The 12365-nt window shown below is 39.2% G+C and overlaps 1 long non-coding RNA gene across 5 annotated transcripts in view; it reads right to left on the minus strand.

Moving 5' to 3' along the window:
* LOC123986892 overlaps nt 1–12365 on the minus strand; it is a 33768-nt gene that overhangs the window by 13849 nt on the left and 7554 nt on the right. For all 5 annotated transcript variants that reach the window (XR_006829007.1, XR_006829008.1, XR_006829005.1 and 2 more), the window contains exon 4: nt 12208–12315. This is a non-coding gene — a long non-coding RNA (uncharacterized LOC123986892). The remainder of the gene's footprint in view (nt 1–12207; nt 12316–12365) is intronic.

Consider the following 12365-nt stretch of genomic DNA (forward strand, 5'->3'; position numbering starts at 1 on the left):
GGTTTGTGCTATTCTTCCCCTCGCTGGCATCAAACCTGATTAGCCACCCTTCATATATAATTGCATCAGCATCTATCCTTCCATACAGACATGTCCCATCATCTCTTGCAGCCTCAGGCACAGTAACATGGTGGTACCGATTACAAAACATTTAAAAGAATAACATAAGCTGCTGTTAAAACCTGCTGCTGTACAACTGCAGAAAGTGTTATCTCTCTTAATAATTCAGGAGGAGCACCTCCCTCTGATATCACAGTGGACATTAAAATATACAAGTGGTCCAAGTTCAAAATGTGTAACTGAAGACAGCAGATAAATACAAAACCATTGAAAAACTGAATATCTGCAGGTTAAGCAGCAGAGATACAACAAGCCTGTGCCTGTGATTGGGCTGTATTACCTCTCTCCACTGAAGTGCAAGCAGAAGCACCTCATCAACCAAGTTACTATAAGGCCACACACACAGTGTGTGAGCTGTGACTCACTCTCCTCACCCAGCACACCAACTACAACTCAACCCCATAAACCTAACTATCCATCTGTATCTTTTCTCCTTCAGACACATTCAACTCTACATTAACAGCGAGAAGGGAAACTTGCTTTTCAAAATATACATTTAAACTAACCTCTAAAAACAATTAAGGCAAAAGCCTAGACGACCACTAAAAGTGACAGGATACAAACAGTCAAATCAGCTTGTAACAGAAAACGTCAAACACTGCTCCACGTATGCATATTGACATACACACCGCCACTTCTGTGGCGTCACTTTATTTACCCTCCATAACAGCAGAGGTGAATTTATTTGGAGAAGGTGTAACCATAATATAGGGATACGGAAAATTGCAGTGACAAAAACAATGGCCGCAGTAAAAGAGGCACAAAGGTGTCAGATGGTATGTGAGAAGCTGTTTGATTGGTCATAAAGGTGCAGATGTATCACACGCTCAGTGAACCGAGACTTTAAACAATCAATTTGGAAAGAGTTTGCCACAAAATGTCAAAAGAGCAATCTGGCGAAACAATACTGGTAGATTAGAACTTCAGGCTGTCTCGTACTTGAAGCTGCTGCACAAAGAATTAAAATATTTTGGCTAACAAGGGTCAGCACTTGAGAGAGTACAAGGCCAATATGTGGTGCTTTTACTGCAAATGTGTATGTTCTTCTATAAAAACTCACATCCTGCATCCTGGTTTTCATTTGGTGAAAATGAAAGCAACATTCGGACGTTTGGGTTACACACAAAAGAAGAGACACCACAAACTCAACCACAACTCAATATCTTACAAAACAGCACATAGACTGCCAGAATACATTGTGGATAATGTTTTCGAATGACAAAACTCAACAGGCTATTTGAAAATGTTTGATCTGGCGTTCCTCAGTAATACTGCTGACAGACACGAACAGCACTAAACATTAGTGTAAACAGAGGATTCCTACAGCAAAATAGTTTAACTGTGAGAAAATGGCTTGAATGTGAAGATGTGTCTGGCACTTTATTTGTATAGGATCTGCATGATTCTATTATATATTATATCAGTTATATAATTTCCAAGCGTTGAAAGCCATATCTGATCTGGCATCTGCCGTTGTAATGTCCTCCAATAATTGAATTGGCCGTAATCCTGAAAACAAAAATCACTGGTTGTTACACTCATTATCAGCAGGAGAATTTGAGACAGCTCTTGGTCACTGAGGCTGTTTTTAAGTTCAGCTCTTAACGGGGCCAAAGTTAATCCAAAAGTATATATGACAATGATACACTGATGATAAATAGTTCATCTCAGGAGACCGAGGTCTGCCAAGGTTTCATCACAAACTGCACAAACTAAACTTCCACAGCATTGTTGAACAACACCTACGCTGACCCCTTGAGTCATTGTTGTAAGAGTTTATTTAACTTATTTGAAGTACCCGAGCAGAGCCTGTTTGTCCGCCGAGCCTGTTGAGTTTAGTTACACTGTGTATAGAGACTGGGGTCAGCTGTGTTTCCTCAGCGCAGTGAGACCAAACACAGCCATCAGTGAGTAATGAAACTGTCCTTGTTAAATCTGTCATTTACCATTCACATGTGGTTGTTTCTGTCATAGTCAGTGATTACATCGCGTGTCGTTGGGTTTGGGCAATATAAAGAAAGATGTTGTACACTTTATGACACATTCTTTCTCTAGCTGTTTTCACTTATGTTTGACATTAAAAAATGCAATAGATTTTGTTGCGTGTGTGTACAGATGTGTGATCCGCCGTATAATCTGAGTGGTCAACAGGAAGTGCTAAGTCCTCTTGTGGGAACTCCTTAGCTTGTAAATACTAAATCACAAAGCTACATTATAATTTCTGCAGATTTTGCATGGCAGGAAACATGAACAACTGGCTGCTATTGTCATCCAGATGTTGCAATCAAATAATCTGTTCTAAGTGATGAAGTTTCAATCTGTTGCATCACTAAAAGGTTCGGATTCAAAGAATGAATCCAGTCTGAGCCTTTCCCGACTGAGTGGCCCTCCCCAATCTACTCCTTGGCTTGATGCAGTTCAGTCTCAGTGTGAACCTGATGTGGTCTTCTGGTCTCAGCGCCAGGCAGACTTTCACACATCTGCCTTAAATCACAACTGACTGCCAGCAGAGGCCCCATTTCTCAAGCAAAAGGTCATATTTGGTTGGAAACTGTTTCTCACATAGTCTGATAACAATAAAACAGAAAATTGCCTAAACTAGATGCAACAGGACAGCTTTCAGGAAAAATGGGAAATAATGTGCTTCAATTGCATGCCATTATCCTTCTTAACATGTTTCCTTTGACTAGTTGCCAACAGACAAAATAAGACATTTCACTTCCCTACAACTTGTGGACAAGCTGAGGCAGGCATGCAAAGGCTCAAAACCTAAAATGTAACCTTAAATGTGTTGCATGTGAGTCCTTGAACAGTGCAATGTGACCATCTGTGTTTAAGCAAACCATCCAATATCATGTATAGGCATGTCTCATAGCATGTGTGAGGAAAAATGTTATATATGTTATATTCCAACAGGTTATGTATCTAGGAGTGTCACGATTTCGATTCTAATTGAAAATCAATGAAAATAAGCTTTGTATTTCAACATTAGAAAGATTGGCGAATTTCCAGAATTTTTTTCTCTCAATCCCTGCCTACTTGCGGCGAAAAAAATCACCCCCAACACTTCAAAGACGACACAGTGTAACTTACCAGTAGCCTGCAGCTGCACTTTTTTTGTTTGTTTCCAGTTGTTGGTTGAATAAGTTGTTTCATGTTAAATAAATTATTTAAATTTGACCACACAACCTTAGTGCGGTACATTTCAAAAAACAAATTGGGAGGTTATACCACACATGATACCATGTAGCCTACCTTTTTAAAGAAGAATGTGAAAAGATAAATGGCAGTTGTCAAGGCATAAAACCAATGATCTGTTCATCTTTAAATATCAAGACTTGATAGTCCAAAAATGACATCGCCATTAGACCTGGGAAAAAATGTTTAAATTGAATCAAATTGTGGATTTGGAGAATGATGACATGACAATTAGTCGATTAATCGATTAGTCACTCAAGAGAACATTAATTGCCAACTATATTGATAACTGATTAATTGTTTCAGACATTTTTTAAGCAAAAATGTCAAACATTTGCTGATTCCAGTTTCATAAATGTAAGGATTTGCCTCTTTTCTTTGTCATTTATGATACAAAATTAAGAGTCTTTGGGTTTTGGACTGTAGGTTGGATAAAAGAAGCAATTTGAAGACGTCACCTTGGGCTCTGGCAAATTGTGATGAGCATGAGGTCATTTCTTGACATTTTATAGACTTAACAATTAAACATGAAAATAATCTGCAGATTAATGGATACTGAAAATAATCATTGGTCGCAGCCTTAGTGACAACCCTGATTATATCTATAGTAGCCTTAAAATGGGCTTTAAAATGTGCCTGTTTACATCCTATAATCAGTTCTTTATTCATTTAGAATGAAGATATTTTAAGATATTTTGAAGCTCTGGTGTGAGGGTGATATTTCTTCACATTGTTCAAAAACTGCAAATAATGTCATCTTAAGGTTAAGGAGGAGATTATGTTCACTGGAGATTTACAATATTAAATTTATTGACCTCGTTTTCTCTTCTTCCGCTCAAGTTTCCCATGCTTCCTGAAAAATGGCACTGTTACAGATTTAACACAAAACAACTGTGTTTCAGTGACAGACAAACCTCTCCTCAGTTTATCTGCGTGGCAACGTCCTACTGTCTTTAGCCGATTACCTGCTATCACCTGTTGTTACTGCACTGTTTTTGTGTACTCTGGTCTTTGTCAAACAGACTCAAATGTGAATACACTGAGGTCTGTCCGATGCAAGAACTGTATTAAGAACTGTATTTAGTAGAAAACTCCATTTCTCCAGGGGGGGTATCAATGAGAGAACAAGAACTGAACTACCATTCACCATTTTGTGCAGGACCACAGTCAAGAAGTATTTTAGTAATCAGGATCAGTTCTCACTGACTTATTAAATGCTTCCTCTATTTAGTAGAATTTAAACAGAATATAGTTACACATAAGCTATTTGTAACTTTCTATTGCCACAGCCTATCTATTTTCCACGCTTCTAAGTGTTTTCTTTTTTCATTTTAAGATTACTTCTTCCTGTGTACCTACTCTCTGTGATGCCTCAGGAAGGAATATACTGCACATTTGCCATAGCAACAAAATTATATATTTGACTGAAAACACTATTCAAGTTAAAAGACCTGCATCTTCCTGCCTCCCCTTGTGTGTCTAGGAATACACATCAGCAGAGCTGCGTGCATGGTTAATTGATGGCTCCCAATCCATCAATTAAGATGTGAGTGGCTCAAGAAACAGGACGCACTGTAACAACTGCAGAGGGGGAAATGCTTTGCCTGTAACTAAAGTCTAATTATAGAGGAAAACGGCAATATGGTGAAAGCCTAGCAATTTAGTCACAAAGAAGAAAAAATGTTTTAAAGATTTTTATCAGAAACTATTGTTAGGTAGTACAATTTAGTAAGAAAATAAGTAAGTAAAGTTTATTTAACATAGCATCTTTCACAGAGCAAGGTCATAAAGCTTTACAAGAGCAAAATATTACAAATAAGACCATCAAAACAGGTTCAGCTTCTTTTGAAAGGCGTCAAGAGAGACCACAGAATGTATGTCTAATGGAAGAGCATTCCACAATATGGGTGCGACCACTTTATAGGCACGGTCATCTTTTTTGCTGTTGCTTGACCCCGAGGAACAACCAGTAAGCCCTGTTCAGAAGACATAAGTGACTTAGTGGTGATTTAGGGGTGAAGCAGGTCGGAACTGTACCCAGGTGTCTATTCGGGGCTCTATATGTGAAAAGAAGAACCTTAAAATGAATCCTTAACATGATGGGAAACCAATGTAAAGACGGCAGGATGGTTGTGATGTGAGTTGTCCTACTAGTCCTGGTCAGCAGCTTCACAGCAGCGTTCGGGACCATTTGACCCAGGGACAACTTGCTCAAGCAGGTGAAAATTTGAAACAATTCAACCCTAACATTAAGGGTTTTTCAAGACTTTTATATAAAATAAAACTTAATTTATTTCTTTTATGAACCTGGTAGAAAATATAAAAATTGGAGATAAATGGTTATAGATAATGGTAAATAGTTCACATTTATTCCACATATTGAAGATAAATACAACCTGAAATATGAAGGAAAATGTTTACTGTAGCATTTGCAGTAGCCTAATGTTGCATTGCACCTGTTGCTGTTTGTTATTTATATGGTCGCCCCTACACTCTTATTTATTTTGCATTACATGTTTCTTACTTATCGTTCATACATTTTTATATTTATGTATTTTATCTATTTTTTAAATGTACATAACTACTGGTTTTATTGTAAAATGTCTTTGAGTGTCCTGAAAAGCGCTATAGAAATAAAATGTATTGTTATTATTGTTATTTTACACCAACATTTTTGTGGGTTCCAGATTTAGAATAAATTAATAATCAAATGATGTTATGCCTAGTTTTGGTGTAATTTGAACAAATCACATAAAAGTGGAAGGTTGTTATACTTATTTATAGAATAGAATATAGAATGGACATAATCATTTCCACTGGGTTGTAGTTTATGAAATTTTCTCCTTTGGACCTACATTTTAGAAAAACCCACAAAGCTACAGTAGAGCACAAATGACGGATAAATACTGATATCTTTTTTTTATAAGTTTGAATGTTAGGAGAACTGTGTTGGCCTATATGTAATTTATAACCTGGCTTTTGGAAGAAAGGAAATGAAGAGACATACTATAATGAAAAAAAAAAAATCATAGTAAAGACAATAGTATTTGTGTTTTTCATATACATCCTCACATTTTACTTTGGCTGTCATTCCTGGAACCTCTGCTTTGAGGGCTTAAATTCAGTACAAAGCAATGCTTCAGTTTTGCAAGAATGCCCACAGCAACGTAATGAGCAGCATGTCATTCAAAGCTTGTTGGTGGCTTTCAGATAAAGTCACCTGTACCTCCCTTCCTCTTTGAATGAGAGCCAGCCCTGGTGGATCAGGTTACTAGAAGGGTTGTGTGACTTTTACCATATGAATGAAGCCACATCCATTTATTTTCAGAGGGAGGTAGATTGTTCGTGGTCTGCAGACTGGATTGTGTGCCATCCCGGGCTGCTTGTCAGTCACCCCAGACGGGGCTTATTAAACTGCTCCATTAGAGCTAATGAGTGTTAGGTCACTGGTTGTGGGTGGCCTTTCCATTCAGTGCTAACAGACCAAATAACTGACTGGCTTGCTGATTCATTAAGTCACATCAACAAGGAAAGAAGTGTTTTGTCCGCCTTCAAAGCATACCAGCATTTACAGGAGCCTCAAACTATCCTTCAACAAGATACTTAACATTTAGACAGTCAAATGACATAGAATGACAATGCCAATTATTTTTTCTATCAATCAGCTAGTTGACTGATTGATCAGTCAACTAAACGTTTCAGCTCTACAGCAAAGCGCACATACAATTGGCATACAGTATGTTGCATTGAGTACAGTTATAATGTACAAATGTAGAGATAGACCTCAAATAAACTGGGTTTATTATGTGAAGACCTCATCACTTTCTAACTTCATCCAGAAAACCTTGTTAGATACAGAAGCAATAGAAGACTGGAACTATGAGGGAATTAAATCGCTTAGGGAGCACCTTCTTCATGTGGGCCCATGTGGATATTCCCCATCAAAACAGTTCCCCAAACTATTCCAAAGATATATACTTAATTGAGATGCTAAACCCAGCAATATACTATTTTCAAGGCAGACAGTTTGATGCCACAGCAAGGTAAGCGCATCTAACAGTCACGGCTGAATTCCATTCAATTCAATTTCCCAGCTGCAGGACTCTGTCACCATGTATGCTTGATGAGTAGTGTAGTTAACTGGGCCACTTAAATGGAAGAGAGCATCATCAGGATTATTATATGCACCTGTGTTTTTGCTGCTAACGGTTAAAATGTCTGCTGTGAAAAAGGTCTACTACCTGATGCATAGCACCCTGGCCTTGCAGCAAATAATAATGATAGAAGAATGAAGAACAGTAAGGAAGTTGACACATTATTATGAGTTGAAAGTGTGGCTTAATATTAAGTGTGCTACGGCAAAGACAAGCAACAACCAATAAGGAAATATGCTGCAAACTCCAATTCAGCCCATAAACATTCTTATCGTTCAACACTACACAAATAAATAAACAGCATTCAACATTAATATAATTGTGACCAATGAAAACTAAGCTCAGAAACAACAAGAAATGTATTCACGATTAAAACACAAATAGTGCATAAGTAGGCTACATGACATAGCAGATTTTAGCAGCCAGCAAACGCAAAACAGGTAACAGCCAGCAGCCTGGGAAGCCCCCTTAGGTTGTTCATTTCCAAGCACACAAACACTAGGTCACCATAAGCGGCACAAGCAGCATTACATTGCTTAGCTTGATGAAGCAAAGCAGCGATCCTTTGCACCCAAGCGTTGACATCTCACCATTTCTTACTGCATGTGTATAAATCAGTGTTTCAAGTGGAAAGAAAATGGGTGCCAGGACTCTCCATTCACATGTTGGCATGTGTATCAGCTGGTACCCAGCCAGTTAGAACTAGGCCTCTAATAGTAGTTTATTTTTGTGGGTTGTTTTGAATCATTAAATCCTTGTGCAAGAAAAATGGTCTACATAGTGGTTGGTCTATAATTTGTTGATGTTAAGTGCCAATGTTGGCAAGTTAACTTGTGTAATGGGAATTTCATGAGAACCATCTTTAAAACACTGCCATGTAACTAATCTCACTAGGGGTCTCCAGCCTCTTGGCTATGGGGTCAATGGAAGGTAAATATGTGTGATGCTTTAGCATATGTCCAGAGGGGTCGTGACTTTAAGTGGTTCAACAATCATAACCATTCATGCAAAACAATGAGTAAAACATTTCTAAAGTTTGCTGTAGCAAGTCAAACACTTTTTTTAAAGTCGCGCCCCATCCAGGCTGAGATTGGTGCACAAAAAGCAACATTGACGAGCAACATTATGTGTGGATAAAAGACAAACGATCTTCTCCCTCCTCTGTGTCTGCCGACAGAGGTTAGCAGGCTGGCAAGAAAGGGAACAGGCGAGCGTCACATAGTGCACCCTGGGTAATGCAGTTTATTTAGGGCCATATAAACTGCCCAGAGAACATGATATGGAGAGTGCAGAAAAGAGTACCGATATAACACCAAAATATGTGACCTATCAGATTCTGTGACCCACAACACTCCTATTGCAACAAAACATGTGAGCCATCAGATTCAATGTCTAAACCCAACCCAGAATCTTTTCCTGAACCTAACAATGTACTTTTGGCGCCTAAACCTGACCACACTGCGACCGCTTCACAACGTCAACCATGTGTTACAAAGCCCCGAGGGCTTAACTTGTATTTTTGGGTCACAGAATCTGATGGGTCAAAGATTTTAGTTTTCGGCTGCTTGTGAGTTAGTGCTGGTAAGTACAGGCCCACTTCAAACACTGGTAGGTCATGTTCATTCATGTGTGTATTTTGGACCTGTATATGTATAATAATAACAACCGAGTGAATAAAATTACAGCCTATGCCATTAGAGGGATTAATAAAAAGTAGCCCATGTCTTCTTTTTCCTATGAAGCGTGGGCATGTTAAATAATAGGTTCAATTTTACCTTACACCATACATACAGTTGGGAGAACAAGTATTTGACACACTGGTGATTTTGCAGGTTTTCCTACTTACAAAGCATGTAGAGGTCTGTAATTTTTATCATAGGTACACTTCAACTGTGAGAGAGAATCTAAAATAAATCCAGAAAATCACATTGTATGATTTTTAAATAATTAATTTGCATTTTATTTCATGACAGAAGTATTTGATACATCAGAAAAGCAGATCTTAATATTTGGTCCAGAAGCATTTGTTTACAATTACAGAGATTCGTACGTTTCCTGTAGTTCTTGACCAGGTTTGCACACACTGCAGGAGGGATTTTGGCCCACTCCTCCATACAGACCTTCTCCAGATCCTTCAGGTTTCGGGGCTGTCGCTGTGCAATACGGACTTTCAGCTCCCTCCAAAGATTTTCTACTGGGTTCAAGTCTGGAGACTGGCTAGGCCACTCCAGGACCTTGAGATGCTTCTTACGGAGCAACTCCTTAGTTGCCCTGGCTGTGTGTTTCGGGTCGTTGTCAAGCTGGAAGACCTAGCCACGACCCATCTTCAGTGCTCTTACTGAGGGAAGGAGGTTGTATCTCACGATACATGCCCCCATCCATCCTCCCCTCAATACGGTGCAGTCGTCCTGTCCCCTTTGCAGAAAAGCATCCCCAAAGAATGATGTTTCCACCTCCATGCTTCACGGTTAGGATGGTGTTCTTGGGATTGTACACATCCTTCTTCTTCCTCCAAACACGGCGAATGTAGTTTAGACCATAAAGCTCTATTTTTGTCTCAGACCACATGACCTTCTCCCATTCCTCCTCTGGATCATCCAGATGGTCATTGGCAAACTTTAGACGGACCTGAACATGTGCTAGCTTGAGCAGGGGGACCTTGCGTGCGCTGCAGGAGCTCTCTTCAGGTCATTGACTAGGTCCTGCCGTGTAGTTCTGGGCTGATCCCTCACCTTCCTCATGATCATTGATGCCCCACGAGGTGAGATGCATGGAGCCCCAGAACGAGGGAGATTGACTGTCATCTTGAACTTCTTCCATTTTCTAATAATTGCGGCAACAGTTGTTGCCTTCTCACCAAGCTGCTTGCCTATTGTCCTGTAGCCCATCCCAGCCTTGTGCAGGTCTACAATTTTATCCCTGATGTCCTTACACAGCTCTCTGGTCTTGGCCATTGTGGAGAGGTTGGAGTCTGTTTGATTGAGTGTGTGGACAGTTGTCTTTTATACAGGTAAGGAAGTTCAAACAGGTGCAGTTAATACAGGTAGTGAATGGAGAACAGGAGGGCTTCTTAAAGAACAACTAACAGGTCTGTGAGAGCCGGAATTCTTACTTTTTGGTAGGTGATCAAATACTTATGTCATGCAATAAAATGCAAATTAATTATTTAAAAATCATAAAATGTGATTTTCTGTATTTTTGTTTTAGATTCCGTCTCTCACAGTTGAAGTGTACCTATGATAAACATTACAGACTTCTACATGCAAAATCAGCAGTGTATCAAATACTTGTTCTCCCCACTGTAAATATTAACTATGAACTGTCTTGAGACACAATTACAAATAAAGTGGGGAAGTAGACTAAGGAAGTTGCTATATATAAATGGCTACATTAGAACATTTGAATTACATGGTGAATGTAAGGTGTCTTGTGATTACAGATAGCGGTGTTAGTAGCATGAAATACAGTGAAAGGGGAGAGCATGACCCCAGAAATGTCCCAAGCAGGGTTGCATCAAGGTTTCTGAAAATGTTCCACAAGGATCATTTCATGCTAATACAACAGCATTTCCTGTAATGTTATCATTGGCACATTGTGCTGCAAACATCCTGTTCAGCATCTTCCCATGTTGTTTTATTGGGTTAGATTGGGGGGGGGGGGGGGGGGGGGGGGTTCAGCTAAAGCCAAACCAAAACTAACATGACAGTGTCTGCTCCATGGCAACACACATTATCCTGGTGAAAGACACAGAGGGTCCTAAGACGTGCCAAAAAATAGCACTTCCTTCACTGTTGCACCATCACCATTATATGACCAAGCAATATTTTTCTACTCTCCTGTCATCAGGCGGTCGTGCGCTGCTGTAGCCCATCTGCTTCAAGGTTCAAAGAGTAGTGCGATGTGAGATGCCTCAGTGCACAAAATGCTGGATAGCGCTGTTCTGTGCATATTTTTAGGCCACCTCATAACTTGAATGAATGTTGCCATTCTCCTCTCGCCACAGGACGAGACTGCTGACTGCATGTTTCTTAACCACTGAGTAGCTGTTACAGCTGTGTGTCGAGGGCCAAAATTTTAGACCCTCAAAATAAGTGAAATGTTTGTTTTCCCTTAACATGATTGCTCTTTTTCATGACATGTAGAATAACAATGTTGTTGTTCAAAATAATTACATGAAGAAAAAGTTAAAAGCCCAAATATGTCCATGTCATTTTTACAAACTCCTATTGTACTCTTAACATATTATATGTTTATACAGATATTAGCTCTAAGGGCCGATTACACATGACATGAGTTTGTACTTCTGTATTTCTCTGCTGCTGTAACACATTCTCTAGTATTTCATAATAAATTTCATGGTCTTTGGTGGCTTATAAGATTATTTTCCATCTTTATTCCAGAGCGTGGTCTTTCAATTTGAGAGCATGACTTATTGATTTCACGTTCAGATTTTGTAATGCTTTCCCTGAAAACGCTGCCTTCGCACTCAAACACCCCTGCTTGCGCTTAGATTTGCTCAGCTTCTGCTCAAACGGTATGCTTGAACTGTTGCTTGCACAGACTTCCTGTGCCCCAGCTTCAGCCCTTCACTTAGATTTGATGCTTGAAATATATAGTATATATGGTACATATATACAAATAGCTGCCTACACATACATGTACTGCATGGAAGCTTTTTTTGAGACAGTTATGTTCCTTAAACAAACTTCAGTAGTGTCAGTGGAGAAAAACTCACCGGAAACAACACCGGAACAGGCTTCTTGTTAGTATCAGGTTTTATACCAACAGCAGTTTGGTAGTTATTCAATGTCTGTGTTAGTTCAGCAGTTAACTGCATTACATTCTACAGAAAAGATGAAAAATTAGTTACCGTTAGACTTCATGATAGAGACA

This window comes from Micropterus dolomieu, linkage group LG18 (assembly GCF_021292245.1).
Source record: "Micropterus dolomieu isolate WLL.071019.BEF.003 ecotype Adirondacks linkage group LG18, ASM2129224v1, whole genome shotgun sequence".
NCBI lineage: Eukaryota > Metazoa > Chordata > Actinopteri > Centrarchiformes > Centrarchidae > Micropterus > Micropterus dolomieu.